This window comes from Mixophyes fleayi, chromosome 8 (genome assembly GCF_038048845.1).
Source record: "Mixophyes fleayi isolate aMixFle1 chromosome 8, aMixFle1.hap1, whole genome shotgun sequence".
NCBI lineage: Eukaryota > Metazoa > Chordata > Amphibia > Anura > Limnodynastidae > Mixophyes > Mixophyes fleayi.
This window is the reverse complement of record NC_134409.1, coordinates 46772458-46788580: the sequence shown is the minus strand read 5'-3', so window position 1 is coordinate 46788580 and position 16123 is coordinate 46772458.

Sequence of the window (16123 nt, the reverse complement as noted above, 5' to 3'; positions counted from 1 at the left end):
TAAAGGTATCATTTACAGCGATCCAATGCTACAAATGTATAACTTTTTCTACTATTACTATGTGGAGGACATAGTGTATATGTAGTGGTCCATGGTTGATAGCCTCCACTTGAGGATATGTGTTTTTTGTGGTTGAGTTGTATATTTGCTACTGTTTACATTAATATAACTATATTTGGGATATAATTATATGCAGAGATCTTAGTGCTTTATGAGGTGAACTAAATGGATTTTCAAATGCAGTTTTTCGATTGACCACAAGATGGCACATTTAAATAAAGGTAGGACAATTCCTAATTTTCAGCAGCTGAATTTTTTTTGTTGGTTAATAAATGAAAAATGCGTTTGTGACAGGCCAGGCAAAATGTCCGCTGAACCCCATTTTATTGTTCTTGTACTTTTGTTGTGTGTATTTTGAAATGCTGACGAAACCAAGGCAAAGCAGGGATATCTCTGCTTGGCGTTGTCCCAGTGCTAACTGTGCATGTACTGGAAAGTGAAACAGTTTAATACTCATAGCTGTACCAATATGAAGTTCTTAATTATAATTATACCTTATATGTTAGTGATATCCGGCACCCTTAGTTTCCTCTCTATAAAAGCTGGTTTTGCTGCTACACAAGTTTTCTCACCCTGGACCGCCGATAATGGTGCCAATCATTTGTCTATCCAGCTCAAGAAGAGAGAGAGAATGGGGCCCTGGAAAATTGCTGATTAAACATATTACTAAGGGAACTATGAAAGCAACATACCTTATTACTATATTTTTACTTGTTTGCAATAAAAGATTGATATTTGAACTTTGTGGTCACAACTCTTTAACTCCTTGCAACCTGAGAGAACCTGAAATAGTTTCACCAGCAACAGCGTTATTTCTTGCTACTATGTATCTTTCCGGACACTACTGTGTATTCATTAACTATGGATTTGATGTAGTAGGCTTCCCAGTTTGTCCCACTGGTATTGTTTGTTGGGCTACCCATATTATTTCTGCACTTTTTTTCAATTTCAATTAAAAAAAACTTTTTGTCCATTTTTCTTTACTGTGTCAAGGATTCTAAACAAAACAATGGTATTTTCTGAAAATGCAAATTCTTCTGAAAAACACAAGGTATGATTTGTGTGGTTACAGCACAGAAAAATGGCTCTCTGGCTCCTAATGATGTTGGAACGTGTTCACCTCAAAAGTTCCAAAACAGGCTCAGCACAGGTGTGAAAAAATCCTCAACAGAGAAGGGGTTAATACAGTACATCACTAACAATACAATATATAAAATCTGTATCAAAAGTAAATTAAATGAAGATCAGCTGACTTGGCACCTTATTTTTTTACTTCGCCCTCTGAAGTTCACCTGCAATTCAATTGTAAAGTACGTATTGCTACTAATCAATGCAAGGCATGCATGGTATATAGGCAGGATCAATGCCAGGGTTTAAAAATCCTGCCCATAAATAGTTGTTCATGTCTATGGCAAGTAAACACTAACAGCCTGTTTGATATCTGACTTATCCAAAAGTGATTTTAAAGCTGCATTTGTATTGTATTGTAGAAAACACCATACACAATTGGTTTATTGTCGATTACTGTTAATCATTATAATATATATGTACACAATAGAATAAAAGTTATCCATTTATATAATTGTTATGAATTTAGAAGATGTTACCAAAATATGCAGTTTATTGTTGAAGGTCGGCATATGACAAAGCATAAACATTATGCTGTGTATAACACAAAAAGCCTTCAGGAGATCTCACATTCAAATTTGAAGGAGGAGAAATATTACAATGTTAGAGAAAGGAGTTTGCAGGAAGTGGGAATAAGTAAGATGTATATAAAGAAAGCTGAAGGCTGGTGTGTTAATTGAGACGTAGTGGTGTGGAGATGGAGATGTAAAGATGTATTTTATTACTGGGGTGTCATATATGAAATAAAACATGTACAGGTTTGTACCACTGACTTGGTCTCCACTTTAACCATCATATGATATAAGAACCTGACTTTTTGAAGCAAGCCTGACATGTCTAGTGGCATAGCAAACAGACAGGCTGCTGATGGGCGAGTCTACAGAATTAACACAACAATTAACTCTGCAGGGAGAGTACTCCACAGAACCTTGCCGAGTAATGCACAAAATATAAAACCAGCATTCAATAGCCATGCAGTTGATTTGACATGAAATAAAAAATATTATAGATGTCTATACTATACTATACTATACATTATTATGTTATATATTACATAAGCACATTTACTTCAAACCTCTAACCTTATCTGTACATTTATTTTATCTATTCAACACACCAACATGCCTCCACCACATTAAAGAGACATCTCACGCTGTATTATATTTTAACGTGAAATTGATATGGGAGAAACAATTTTGTTTACAGGGTTTGGAATTGAGTAGCTCATTATCTCCTTTTCCAGACCTCTCTGGGTCTTGAAAAGGGAAAATACTGTCTGCTTTTGCATGTAGCACACACATACAAATGGCGGATGATGATGATGATGACACTGCAATTTAGAGTTGAGCTGGGACATGCTCCCTGCCAACTCTGTCCACACTTTTTAAATTTGCTCATACTTGCCAACTTTGACCCTGCCACTGTAGCAAAGTGCAGTAATTAAGCCAACTCACACAGGATGTGCATAAGGAGGCCCCTGTGAAGTGGGAGTGAAAAAAACCCCTGGAGGTCTGCTGGAGGTCTGAACTGCCTGAAATATGGCAGGCTCCCGGACAGTACTTTAGGTTGATCAAGTATGACTTTGCTGTCCAGCAGTGCAGCATAGTTATTATTATTATTGTTTGTTTATTTGTAAGGCGCCACAAGGTTTCTGCAGTGCCGTACATGGTACAAACAGTAGACTATACAGGGTAAAACAGTACAGAACAATGAACACAAAGTACCAGTACTTCAGAAACTCCAGGCAGGCAAATACAGTAGAGACGGAGCGGAAGAACAGGTATGGAGACAGGAGGGAAGATGGGCCCTGCTCATACGAGCTTACATCCTAAGGGCCAAGGTGCACATTTTCTTGTTCATATTTAAAGTGAAACAAATATCTTATAATCACAACTCAATGGAAATTACATGATAGGGTTGTAGTGCTCCGGGATTCATGTAGTTTTATATATGTATGCATGTGTGTGTATATATATATATGTATATATATATATATATACACACACACACACACACACATATACACACGCCATGTCACGCCACGTGTCAGACCGGATGGCTGAATTCCATGGGACACGGCTCATGCAGTAGGATAGTGAAAGCACAGTCATAAATGCATTTTCTACTAGTCCAGATCAGCATCTTATTAGAAAATCAGATAATCGGAAGTCCGGTATCCTTGAAGACAGAAAAATGTATTTCGAAAACAGCATAGTAGGACATGTTATACAGCCAGATTGTTTGCAGCAAAATTATTAGATGGTTTCAAACATTCTGAAATGCAACAACAATGAGCTATCATACTATGTTAATACAATGTATTTCTGTGTAAAGTAACAGGATGTACTTTACTACATGATTAAATTATCATTCACATCCTTAAAACTAAAGGATGTGGTTTTTCCATTTATTCAGGCAACTCTAGGAATACAGTTATACTTCATTAGTGGTTTTCCCTATCAACAAAGATGCAGTAAACAAGTTTGATGTTTTGCAGAAATTCAAATCTTGGTTAAACATTGAAGAACAACGTCAACATGGATGCTAATAAGACACATTGATTTCCCACCCATCATCATCATCATCACCATTTATTTATATAGCGCCACTGATTCCGCAGCGCTGTACAGAGAACTCCCTCACATCAGTCCCTGCCCCATTGGAGCTTACAGTCTAAATTCCCTAACATACACAAACAGACAGACTGAGAGAGAGAGAGAGACTAGGGTCAATTTAGATAGCAGCCAATTAACCTGCCAGCATGTTTTTGGAGTCATCATTATTTATTTATATAGTTCCACTGATTCCGCAGCGCTGTACAGAGAACTCATTCACATCAGTCCCTGCCCCATTGGAGCTTACAGTCTAAATTCCCTAACATATACAAACACACACAGACAGAGAGACAGCGAAAGACTAGGGTCAAATTGATAGCAGCCAATTAACCTATTAGTATGTTTTTGCCTGCTTGTTTGGCTGATTCTGGATGTGTGTGGTCTTGTGCATCTTTGCGTTGCTTTACGTCGCAGCGGTTGCGGGCATCTGCAGACTTTGTTTTGGTGGAGGGCTGCTCGGTCGGCCGTCGTGTCTGTGAGGCCCTTCTGTCCGGTTGTTCAGGTGGTCCATCTGCGCTTCAGTGCATCGGCGCGGATCATCTGCGCTTTGCCGGTCGTCGGTGGCTGTGAGTGGCCGGCTGCGTGCAACTATGGTGAGTGCTCTTTTTCTGTACACAGCTGAACTCTATGGTTGGAGGTAGTGTCTTGTTCCATCTGCTCTGTACTTGCAGGTTCTGCAACGGGACTCTGTTGGCAAGTGTGCACGTCTGAACTTTCTTCTAGATGACAACATATTGTTTGATGCTATTGGATATTTGTATATCTTTTATTAGTTATACTTTTGTTTTCATTTCTATATATGTTCTTTTGTACTGTTGTGATACGTTTTTGTATTGAGTTTTTGTGCGTCTGTGTTTTGGAGTGTTGGATGCAATTGTATATTCTACACATGGGAGTGCGACTTTTTTTTTTATCTCATTACATTTGTTGTGGTGGCTTTTGGCGCAGACACCTATTTCTCATTGTTTTTTCCTTCTTAATTGGGCATTCCCACTGCCCTTTGTGACTGCAGCTTGTGGTTATTTATTTATTTATTCCAATCAGTAGCGCCATTAGGGTATGAGCTTGGAGTATTAACTTTGCGGATGCACTAACAGGTGTACCCGCATCTATACCCCTTCTCGTATATATTTTCTACATTTGAATGCTGGAGAATACTCCTGCATATTAATATTCAGGTGTATTCCTATATGCCTATACATTTGTTGTGGGGGATGGGGGCACTCTACGGGCATCCAGAACCCTCAGTCAGGCCCTGAACACAGCTGGTAACAATGTAGTCATGATCCTTTACCATGATCCTATCACCTGCTATATGTCACATCTCAATATATACTGTATACAGCACATTTACTGTATAATCTAAACACACAGTTAAATACAATTTCAAAAACTTGAGGACAACCAATGTTTTAATTTTGTTTTTTTATTGGTAAAATATAGTAATATATATATAATATAATAATAAAATATAATTTTTGTGTACTCTGCATTATAAAACTGCCCTGTGGCTCTCAGAAACTTGACCTATAAGTGGAAGCCTATGGACTCACAAAGAGTCGTCCTTCAGCACTCAGGAGAGGAAAAACCCCCTGTGGAGGAAACCTCTGGGGAACCATGGCTGCGAGGACCGCCCTTCCCTCTGGGCATTAAGAGGCTATGCAGAGTTAAATGGCCAAAATATACTTTGTTAAAATATATAAATATAATATAAATGTAAAAAATAAATATAATATAAATAAAATAAAAAAATAATTTAATAAAAAAATATATATATATAATATAATAAAAAATATATTTAAAATATATAAATGTAAAAAATAAATGTAATATAAAATAATAAATATAAAATAAAAAAATAATATAATAAGAAATATACTTTCTAAAAATATATAAATAAAATGTAAATATAAAAAAAAAATATAATATAAATAAAAAAAAAAAAATATAATATAATAAAAAATATATTTTCTAACAATATAATGCTGAGCATTTCTTTATCAGTTTTTCCAGTCTGCTGTCTCCTTCTTCTCATCTTGAAATGGGGCCACCAAGCTCTTCCGATGTCTCCTCGACAAGTATATCTCCATAATAATATTGTCTGTTTTCCCATTTTTCTGTGAAAATGCCAGCGATTTCCTTAGGTGGTTGTCCCAGGTAATAGTAACCCTGGGCAGGGAGACAGCAATTTATACCCTGGCAGGTATGACATTATAATGCAGAACATCGATGACATCACAAAGACACTAGTGTGCCCTGCCCTGCCCCGCCCACTGGGTGTGTCCTGCCCCGCCCACTGGGTGTGTCCTGCCCCGCCCACTTGGTGTGTCCTGCCCCCACCACTGGGTGTGTCTGCCCCCCCCTACTGGGTGTGTCCTGCCCCCCCTACTGGGTGTGTCCTGCCCCCCCCCTACTGGGTGTGTCCTGCCCCCCCCCCACTGGGTGTGTCCCATGGAATCAGATTGTATTTGTGTATCGGTGGCAAAGTAATCACTTGCACATTCCCAAAGTGAAAGAATTTTAATATGAAAACAAAAATGTTTTAAACATTAATCAAAATAAATAATGCACATTTTGAGAGTGGTTGGCTTGGAGTCTGTCCCTCCTGCCATTGGGGGGGGGGGGGGGGTGGCAAACTTCGGTGCCTTTGTCTTCATGGAACTTGTTAGATCCATCGTTTTAGTGCATTGGAGCCAGATGGTTTAGGTGAAATGCACAGATTTGGATTGTGGCTGTTTGTGCAGTGTGGTGGCTAGTCTCCTGTAGATAGGGTCATTGGATGTGTTGTATTTGATCCCTGATGTTTATGGGGGTTAGGTATCTAGTTGGGGACCTGGGATTTGTTTGTTTTTTTTCTGGGGCTTGGGCCCAGGACTGTTGATTTTTCTGGGATGGTGCTTTATCTGCTCAGCCACTTTATCGGACCTTTGTGTGAGGTTGGTGGAGTGGTTGTGGAGGACGTGTATCTTGTGTGTAGTGCTTAACTGTCTTGTGTGTTGCTTACTCTTGAATGTGTTTATTTGTTTGTTTCTGTGGGGATCCATTGGTCCTGTTTACAGACTGTTGTATTGTTGTAATTTTTTGGAGTCTCATACTCTGGTTGTTTGGTGCGATGTGGGTGTTCTATTATACATATGATGTTTTGATTGTTTGATCAGCTTCCGATTGGTTTCAATTTGGGTGGATCATTCTCTGGTTCACCAGACCAGACGTCCCTTCTGGTGGGGGTGCTCTATGGCACGGAGGCGCGTTGGGGTTTCTCAGCACATACGGTTTGTACTTGCAGAATATTGAGGTGTCTGTGATTGCACCCAATTTGTGGAATTCCCTCCCACGCACAATAAGACTTTCCTCTAGTCTTCAAACTTTCAAGCGTTCACTGAAAACCCACCTCTTCAGACAAGGTTATGATATTCCTCAACCACCATCTTAATTTCCCTAGATTACCCTTTTACCATCCTCTACACTGCTAACGCAAGACAACAACCCTCTGACCAACATTGCAACATTGCGTTCTAGCTGGTCCATTGTGCAATATGATGTAGCACATGCCCTTGTGTTTCTAACTCCCATTGTCCTATAGATTGTAAGCAGGGATAAGCTTGCAAGCAGGGATCTCTTACCTCTCTGTCTGTATGTATTACCCAGTATTGTCTTATCAGTGTTTGTTCCCAATTGTAAAGCGCTATGGAATTTGCTGGCGCTATATAAATAAATGTTGATGATGATGAGGATTGCCTGTGTTTCGAACTGCCTTCCTTGCTGTCGTCGTGCCACCTCTGGTGACCCTGGTCGAGGATTGCTTGTGGGCTGGGTGCTGGGTGCTCTGCGGACAGGGATGCAGCTCTTGGCGATCAAGGTCAGGGGTTGCTTGTGAGCCCGGATGCCAGTGGGGTTTTTCATCATCATCATCATCACCACCATTTATTTATATAGCGCCACAAATTCCGCAGCGCTGTACAGAGAACTCATTCACATCAGTCCCTGCCCCATTGGAGCTTACAGTCTAAATTCCCTAACGTACACACACACAGACACAGAGAGAGAGAGAAAGAGAGACTAGGGTCAATTTGTTAGCAGCCAATTAACCTACTAGTATGTTTTTGGTGTGTGATTCAGTTTCAATTAACAAAGGTGCTGTGAAACTTTTCTTTGGCAAGGAATACAATGTGTTTGCTCATTGAAAAGCAGACACCAATATGCAGTTTATTTTGCAGATCTATTTCCCAGAGCAACAGAAATGATTAAAGTGATACTGAAGTCATATTTCTAATTATTAAGACACCAATAAACGTGTTACTCTACCACTATCTGTATAAAGTGGTATAACGTGTGCAAAACTGAAGTAGAGCAATTTGTCTCCTTGGTTATAAAGCAAATTGCTGTATTATGTTTTAGCTTAATCTGTAAAGAATGCTATCTTGTTATTTGCCATGTACTGAATTTTGCACCTTTATAATAATAACTACAACAGTTATGAATATTGCTAAATGTTAAGTACAATGGTATAAACCAAAAGTCGAGATGTTATTATTATTTTCTTTTATTTATGAGACGCCACAAAGAGTCCACAACGCCATACATAGATCATAAGATAAAAGTACATGGTAAAAATACATGGCATACAGGGTAGTACTAAAACAAGTGCAGTAAAAGTGTCATAAGTGTAAACAAAGTGCAATAAGTATAAACAAAGTACAATTGGCATAAGCAAGTACCAGTTTGGCATGGAAAGGTGCACAGGGAAACGTGGTAAAAGTGAATTCATATGTACAGATAGAAAAGGAGAGAAGGCAGGTGGAGAGTGAATAAGGGATTGAGCCTGTGCCATGTGCCCAGTAGAGTGGGCACCACTTATAGGATCAGGGCAAAGATAGAGAAGCAGAGGCAATGGAGCAGAGGAAAGATAGGCGCAGGAGTCAAGTGACAAAATGGGGAGACGTGTTGAAGGAATGAAGGCAGCTTACAATCTAAAGGTGAGGGGAGACTGGCAGGAGACACAAAGTGACAAGATGGGGTGAGGGACGAGAACACTGGGGGGAGAGAAGCACAGGATTAAGTAGGAGGGGCAAGGTATAGAAAGGTAAGTAAAGAAAGATAGAGAAGAGGACTGTAGGAGGGGAGGCTTAGGTGGAGGAAGGGTAGGCTAACTTGAACAGATGGGTTTTAAGGGAGCATTTGAAGTTTTGCAGGCTAGCGGAAAGCCTGATAGATGGAGGAGATCATTCCAGAGAAGGGGGGCAGCACAGGAGAAGTCTTGAATGTAGGAATGAGAGGTGGTGACCAGATGGGAGGTGAGACAGCGGTCATTGGAAAACCATAGAGGGCAAGAAGGAGTATGAGTGGAGATGAGGTTGGAGAGATATGGAGCAGCGGAGTTAGAGAGAGCTTTATTTGTGAGGGTGAGATGTTTGCATTTAGCTGTCTATGCAAAAATTATTTCCGGCGACTTGCGGAAATCGGCGTTTCATACATTTACCCCCAGGAGTCTGTTCAAAGGCATTCCATGTGGGCACAGATGTATGATAATATATTAAGTGTCAAATTTAAGAACTTATAATGAATAACAACCTCTATGTGAACCAAAATGCACTTAGAAAAGCTCTTACATTGGTGACTGCACGATTTATATGTAGCACTGTGTATCATGGGGATCCCATAAACTTTGACTTCTGGGCCTGGTCAAGGTTTACTATATTCCTTGGAAGTCAGTAGGGTCATAGGAACTGGCATTCAACAATAGTGTGTCCGCACCGGCTGGGTGTCAAAACAAAAAATCAGTATTATTATTTTTTACAAAAATTGTTAGCATATCTGTCAATTCTTTATTACAATCTCTCACATCTCAAACTCTGATTTCTATCTTCGAAGGCTCTTCACATCCATGTGCCCATTTATGCCTGCACTTACCATGTGAGGACCTGTCACAGATGTCCTTGAGCCAGTTGGGACAGTGACCTCCTCCTTATACGTCATTAATGTCTGTCAATGTACATGAATTTATTTCCCTATATTGTAATGTATATATCTCCCTGTACTATAAATAATATTGTAAAGTGATTGTATATTTATTGGCGCTATATACATAAACATAAATTATGTAATCAGTGAAACTCCATGTATGAAAAATTGTGACTCTGTTCTAGTAATGCCATCTGGTAAAATCCAACCAGGAATTATTTGTCATGGATATTACAATGAGTCCTGGTTGATAATGATGCTTGTCCCAACATGAAAGAACTTGAGGTCAAGAATAGTGACTGTTTGTTCCTATTAAGTACATTTAAGTCCATTTGAACTTTCATTTAGCGCCTGAGTTTGCAAAGGATCTTTTTCTCTCTTGTCCCCTGAGTATGTTTGTTTGGATTACAGGACTGGATGTTAATTTCAGTGCGTGAAATATGCTTCCTCATTTCCTATATGATATTTATATTATTCATTATATATTCTATAATATTCTGAATTAGTCTCAGAATTACTTATTTTTATGTCAATTACTTTAATTTGAAAATAATTCTTAAATAGCTGTTAAAGAATTCAATCTGCTATCATTATTTTTTTACACATGGATAACAAGCTTTACATGTACCCATTTTACAGCCAGATGCAATCCCATTCTCGGCAATCTCACACGTTACAGCCTTTCAAAGTGTCAAATGTGTTGCTCAGTCATTTTAGCTGACCTGCACTAATGAGGAACCCTGCTGCTGAGCTAGGACCTTTAAATACACAGCATTACTGGGTTCTGAGAATTCAGTTTCTCAGACACACGTAAACACAAAGATACACGAAGTACAAATATATAAAGGTTGGCTGTATGGTCCTGATTGGATTGTACACTATATAGCTCTATTCCGAAGGTTTAAGTGTGAGAGAACAAATAGGCAGTGCATCTATCTCCTGGAGTCCATCAGATTAGTTCAGTCTCTTCTTTTTCCAGGGCTATGTGGGTAACATGTAGAAAAGTTTATTGCAAATGTAGGTTTGAAACCAGGTAGACAGTATGAAATCACATGTAAATCAATACAGTGCTCAGTTGTCATAAATGGGTGCTAGACCATTTCTTGACTACTTTTATATTTATACCTTCAGCACATACTTTGTAGTTACAATGAAGCTTGACAGTGTTTCTTATATGTTGCCCAAAAGCTGACACTCCATACCTTGGGGATAATCACTCTCTCTCTCTCTCTCTCTCTTGTCCTCTACACTGTCCTCTATAACAACTGTTCTGATACCCCTGAATCAGGTTACCACTGTGATTGGGTTTCCCTTTATCTCTAGATCAGGATATCATCATCATTATCATCATCATTTATTTATATAGCGCCACTAATTACGCAGCGCTGTACAGAGAACTCATTCACATCAGTCCCTGCCCCATTGGAGCTTACAGTCTAAATTCCCTAGGATAGACACACACTCACACACAGACAGACAGACAGAGAGGGAGACAGACAGACAAAGGGAGAGACTAGGGTTAATTTTGATAGCAGCCAATTAACCTACTAGTATGTTTTTGGAGTTACACAGACTATAGGTACCTGTGGTCTATTGTTATGCTCAGGATTCCTGGCTTCACAGTCTAGTCACTCAATGAGTTGACTGAACAGTTTTTGGCTTGGACATCGCTCCAAAGTGCACTCAATGGGGCTCATGTACAATTCAGTGCAATTTGCGGGCAGGTGCGGGCTGGCAAGTGACGCGCCCACCTGTGCGCTGAGGGGAGCGCGTCACATGACATGTGATGTGGCCCCCGGTAATAATTAATAGTTATAGTTCAGCCGGGGGTGGGGTGGAGCTGGGCAGCCGGCCCTAACAATGGATAAACTGAGCGGCCCGGGGGAGCGATGCCCCCCTGCCCCCCAGGCCAGCCCGCCCCTGTTTGCGGGCTGAACATACACGTAAATTGCGGACTTCAAATATTATGCTCTTAAGTGGTTCTGTTAAGTTTCACATATCTTAAGATACGTGCAAACTAACATAATGTCATCGAATGAGGCTGCATCAAGATACATTTAAAGTGCATCATGGTGTAGCCGCATACATGATGCACCATCCATTATCAACTCGCAATTTAATGTATATTATAGAGAAAAAAGAAAATAAATGTGCCCACTCCTCCCAAAAGTGAGCCAAGCACAGTGGTCATATCCTGGGCTGGTTACCACTGATGTGGGGACAAACAGCGTGGGGTCACACCCGCACACTATAAGCAACACCCAGCACCAGTATATGACAGGCTGGTAAAGCTAGAATAGGGAACCTCACCGAGTGCGGTCCCCCTGTCAGGATGGAACGCAGGCTGATCAGCACCAGGCTGAATTCCCTAGGGGAATTGGAAGCACAAAATAATGTAGCCCATCTACCCTATGAAAAACCAGCCCTGGGGCTCATCTCAACACCTCAAGATGGTGGGTGTTGGGGCACTTATTGTAATGTGTAAAAAATTGTACAGTATTTTAATCTTTGGCACCAGCCAACATTGGTAGCCATAAATTGCTTGGGTATATTGTTGTTCTTTATTATACTCGTAAATCCTATGGGACTTTTTTCTTTCCTCTTCTTTTCCATCTTCTTTTCTGCTGTGGTAATCCAATAGTTAAAAAATAAAAAAGCCCTTATAGACAACGAGAATTGCTCTTTGCAGAACTACAGCATAAATGACAGGCTGAGGGCCTGTCAGCAAGTAACCAATCTAGTGCAATTTTGCTCTGATTGTTTAGAGCATGAGAAAGCCGCTCTGATTGTCTATATGTGTATAAACCTCAGGTGGGGTATTAGAGAACTTTAAAGCATCATTGAGGTTCATTTATCCATTTTCCTTTATCATTGGGAGAGATGCCTATAGGATTATGTGGTTCTAACCAGACTGATTTCTACTTTAACTGTGCCTCCTCCATTGTGACACCACTATTCATCCTGTGCACGTAGCCAAGTAAAATTACTAATTACTCATAATCATTTATATTTTATTTATTTATTTTGTACCTGCTCCTTTTTCCTACTAACTGAAATGATTCATGGGTTTTAAGGGGGTGAAGGGCTTATTGCAGAGCAGCCTGGGGCAACACTACAATCAAGTCTGAGTACTGTTGCTCATATTACAGCAGTGATGGGCAAACCAATTTACTTTAGGGGCCACATTCTTGAAATTAAGGGTAATGTGCAGCCCGTCTAGAGGTTGGAAGACCGCACATTACCCTTAACTTCAAGAATAAAACAAAGCCCAAAAACACCATCAGCATCCCTACCTCACTCATCCCAAGACACACCAACATGCTCAATTGCTCCAAAATTCTACCCCTTGCCACTCAGACCTGCCATCTGCTCCAAAATCGCCTCATAGGCCCTCAGACCCCCACTTGGCTCAAAATCTCATCAGAATCTCCCCCACAAGTCTTGCATGCCCCTCATACCTCCCCACATGCCTATCACATGCCAGTTAGTCCTACCCACATGCCACATAGACCTTCCCGCATGGCCCTCACATGTCATTCAGATTTCCCTACATGCCCTTCATATGCCACTCAGACTTCCCCACATGCCCCTTATGTCACTCAGACATCCACATGCTCCTCACAAACTAGTCAGATTTCCCCACATGCTCCTCATACCTCCCCACATACCGCTCACACCTTCCTGCACATCCAGAGCCCACAGAGGAAGGATGGAGAGGACGTGATGCAGAATACACTGGCTGGGTACCCACAACTTTATTACAGGCGTGACCATGCTGTTTATTTGCCATTGTTGCTTACTGCTGGACATAACTGCTCCAATGGGCCTACTGCAAAGTGTGGGTATATTCTTATGCATTACTACTAATACTACTACTGTGCATATTGCTGAGCATTACTATTACTCTCCATTGCTGCTACTGCTGGATATCTTATTGGCCAGTACTGCTACTGCCAAGTCTGTATTTGTGAAAAGACCACATACACTTGGGTCCAAGGCAGCAGGGGCAACCCTCTGCTCAATTTGCTTATCATTCCTTTTTTTTGTATATATTAATAAGTTACTCTTTGCCTAGTATTCACATTAAATTACACTCAGATTGTTCTGAATTATTTTCCATTTACATAATTTGTAAGATAGGATGCTGCCGTGGTTTGCACCATAGGGAACTAAATTAATGGAAGTGTATGGGATAGCACTGATAGAATTGCCTAAAATGTCAGAAAATGTAACTCCATGGTTTAGTACTACTTGGTAATGAGAATCACTACTAAGCTCTGTGTGCCAGAATCATTTTTTTTTCTATATATTTTTTTAATTCTTTATTTTGAATGGTCAAGCAATAAAAGGCATGCAAAATACAAAGTATGAAAGTAACAGTGTGTACATAAAAGGACATTCAACATTTTAATGAAATCCAGATAAGACGTCCACAGAAACCTTGAAACATCAATTGACAATTTTTTCGTTATTTTTTGCTTTTCTTTAAGTATAACAGACAATAATACAAAAATAGGGTGGGGGTGAAGGGGAATAAGAAGGGGGAGGGGAGGGAAGACCACAAAGGTTAAAGCAAGAGTGTAGTCAGAAAGAAGATAATGTGTAAATGTCAAGAGGTAAAAGGGTGGTAGAGCAGGTGCAGGATCCTACCCGCTGCACATGGGCCACTACGAGGGTCAGAGCGATAGTAGATTTTATAGGATGTTTCTTTTAGTCTAGTCAATAGGGAACTTGCTTTTTCAGCGTCCAGAAAGAGGATTATAGTGGGAGATCTCCTGGTGTTTGCAATGTGGATAATATCAATGTCTCTTCTGGTGTTATCCCTCGTCTGGCGCCTCGGGATAAACTCCACCTGATCGTAGTGGGTCACCGAGGGAAGAAATATATTTAGACGATTTGCCAGAATTTTAGCGAATATCTTTAAGTCTAGGTTGAGGAGGGATATGGGTCTGTAGCTGGTGCAATGAAGTGGGTCCTTTCCATCTTTGTGGATCACTACAATTCTTGCTTTGAAGATTTCAGGTGGGAAAGAAACTTCTTAAAGGGCGCCATTATACAGGGAGTGCAGGTGGGGGGCAAGCTTGACATTTTTTATAATAGGCTAATGTAAATCTGTTCAGGCCTAGGGATTTACCATTTGTTTGAGATTTAATAGTAAGTTAAATTTCATCTAATGAGATTTCTTCATTGAGGTATTGGAGGGCCTGAGGGGATAGCTTAGGGAGTTTAGATTTAGCAAGGAAGTCTGAGATCAGCATGGCATTGGACTGCTGTGAGGAAGAGACAGGGGGAGATGGGAGATTGTAAAGGGCGGAATAGTATTACTGGAAAACATCTCTGATAGCAACAGGGTCGCGGAGGAGTTGGTTATTAGAATCACAAATCAATATAATATTTTGGTGGGTTCTGGCTGATCTAAGCCGTGCAGCGAGAATTTTGTCTGCCTTGTCCCCCCTTTCATAAAACTATTGTCGGAGCCATTTAAGGCGTTTGGAGACCTGCTTGGAGAGAAGGAAATCAAGTTGGGCTTTGGTCTCGCGGAGGACTAGCAAAATGGAAGGATCTGGAGTAGCCTTGTGTTTGGCTTCCAGAGATTGTAGTTTAAAAGATAATTCATTAGTCATGGTAAGAGTTTATTTTTTCTTCCTGCAGGCAATGCTAAGCAAGTGTCCCCTCAGGACCGCCTTGTGTGTCCTCCATAGAGTGGTTCTAGAAATATCTGGGTGGTCGTTGAGCTCGAAAAACTCTTTGAGGCAAGCCCCAAGCTGGGAGAGTATATCCACATTATGGAGCATAGTGTCATTGAGACGCCACATCATGGGGCGGGGGCGGTCTGAGAGGCCACAGAGGTCTATAAAAATGGGAGCGCGATCAGACCAAATCATCGGGTGAATTTGAACCGCCTGGAGGTTTAATGCAAAATTATGGCTGAGCAGGATCATGTCAATGCGTGAGTATGAATGATGAGGTGGGGAGTAATATGTTGACGGTTCCTTCACTCACCAGGAGTGGTAGAGAAGCTGGGATTTCATGAGGCTGAGGAGCGAGTTAGAGGATAATGGGTCAGAAGCGGTACGGGGTGCGGCCACAGGGGAGAAACGGTCTAAGGAGTGATTCAAGACAGTATTGAAGTTTCCCGTTACGATAAGGTCCCCCTGGCGAAGACGGGACAATAAGACATCTAGTTTAGAAAAAAAACAATTCTGATATTGGTTGGGAGCATAAACATTAATCCGAGTGCAAAGATTGTTATTATGTTTACCTACCAAAATGACGTACCGACCCTCTCTGTCTGCAAGGGAGTCAATGGGCTCGAAAATAAGGTGGCGGGCAAATAAAATCGCTAGCCCTCGTTTTTT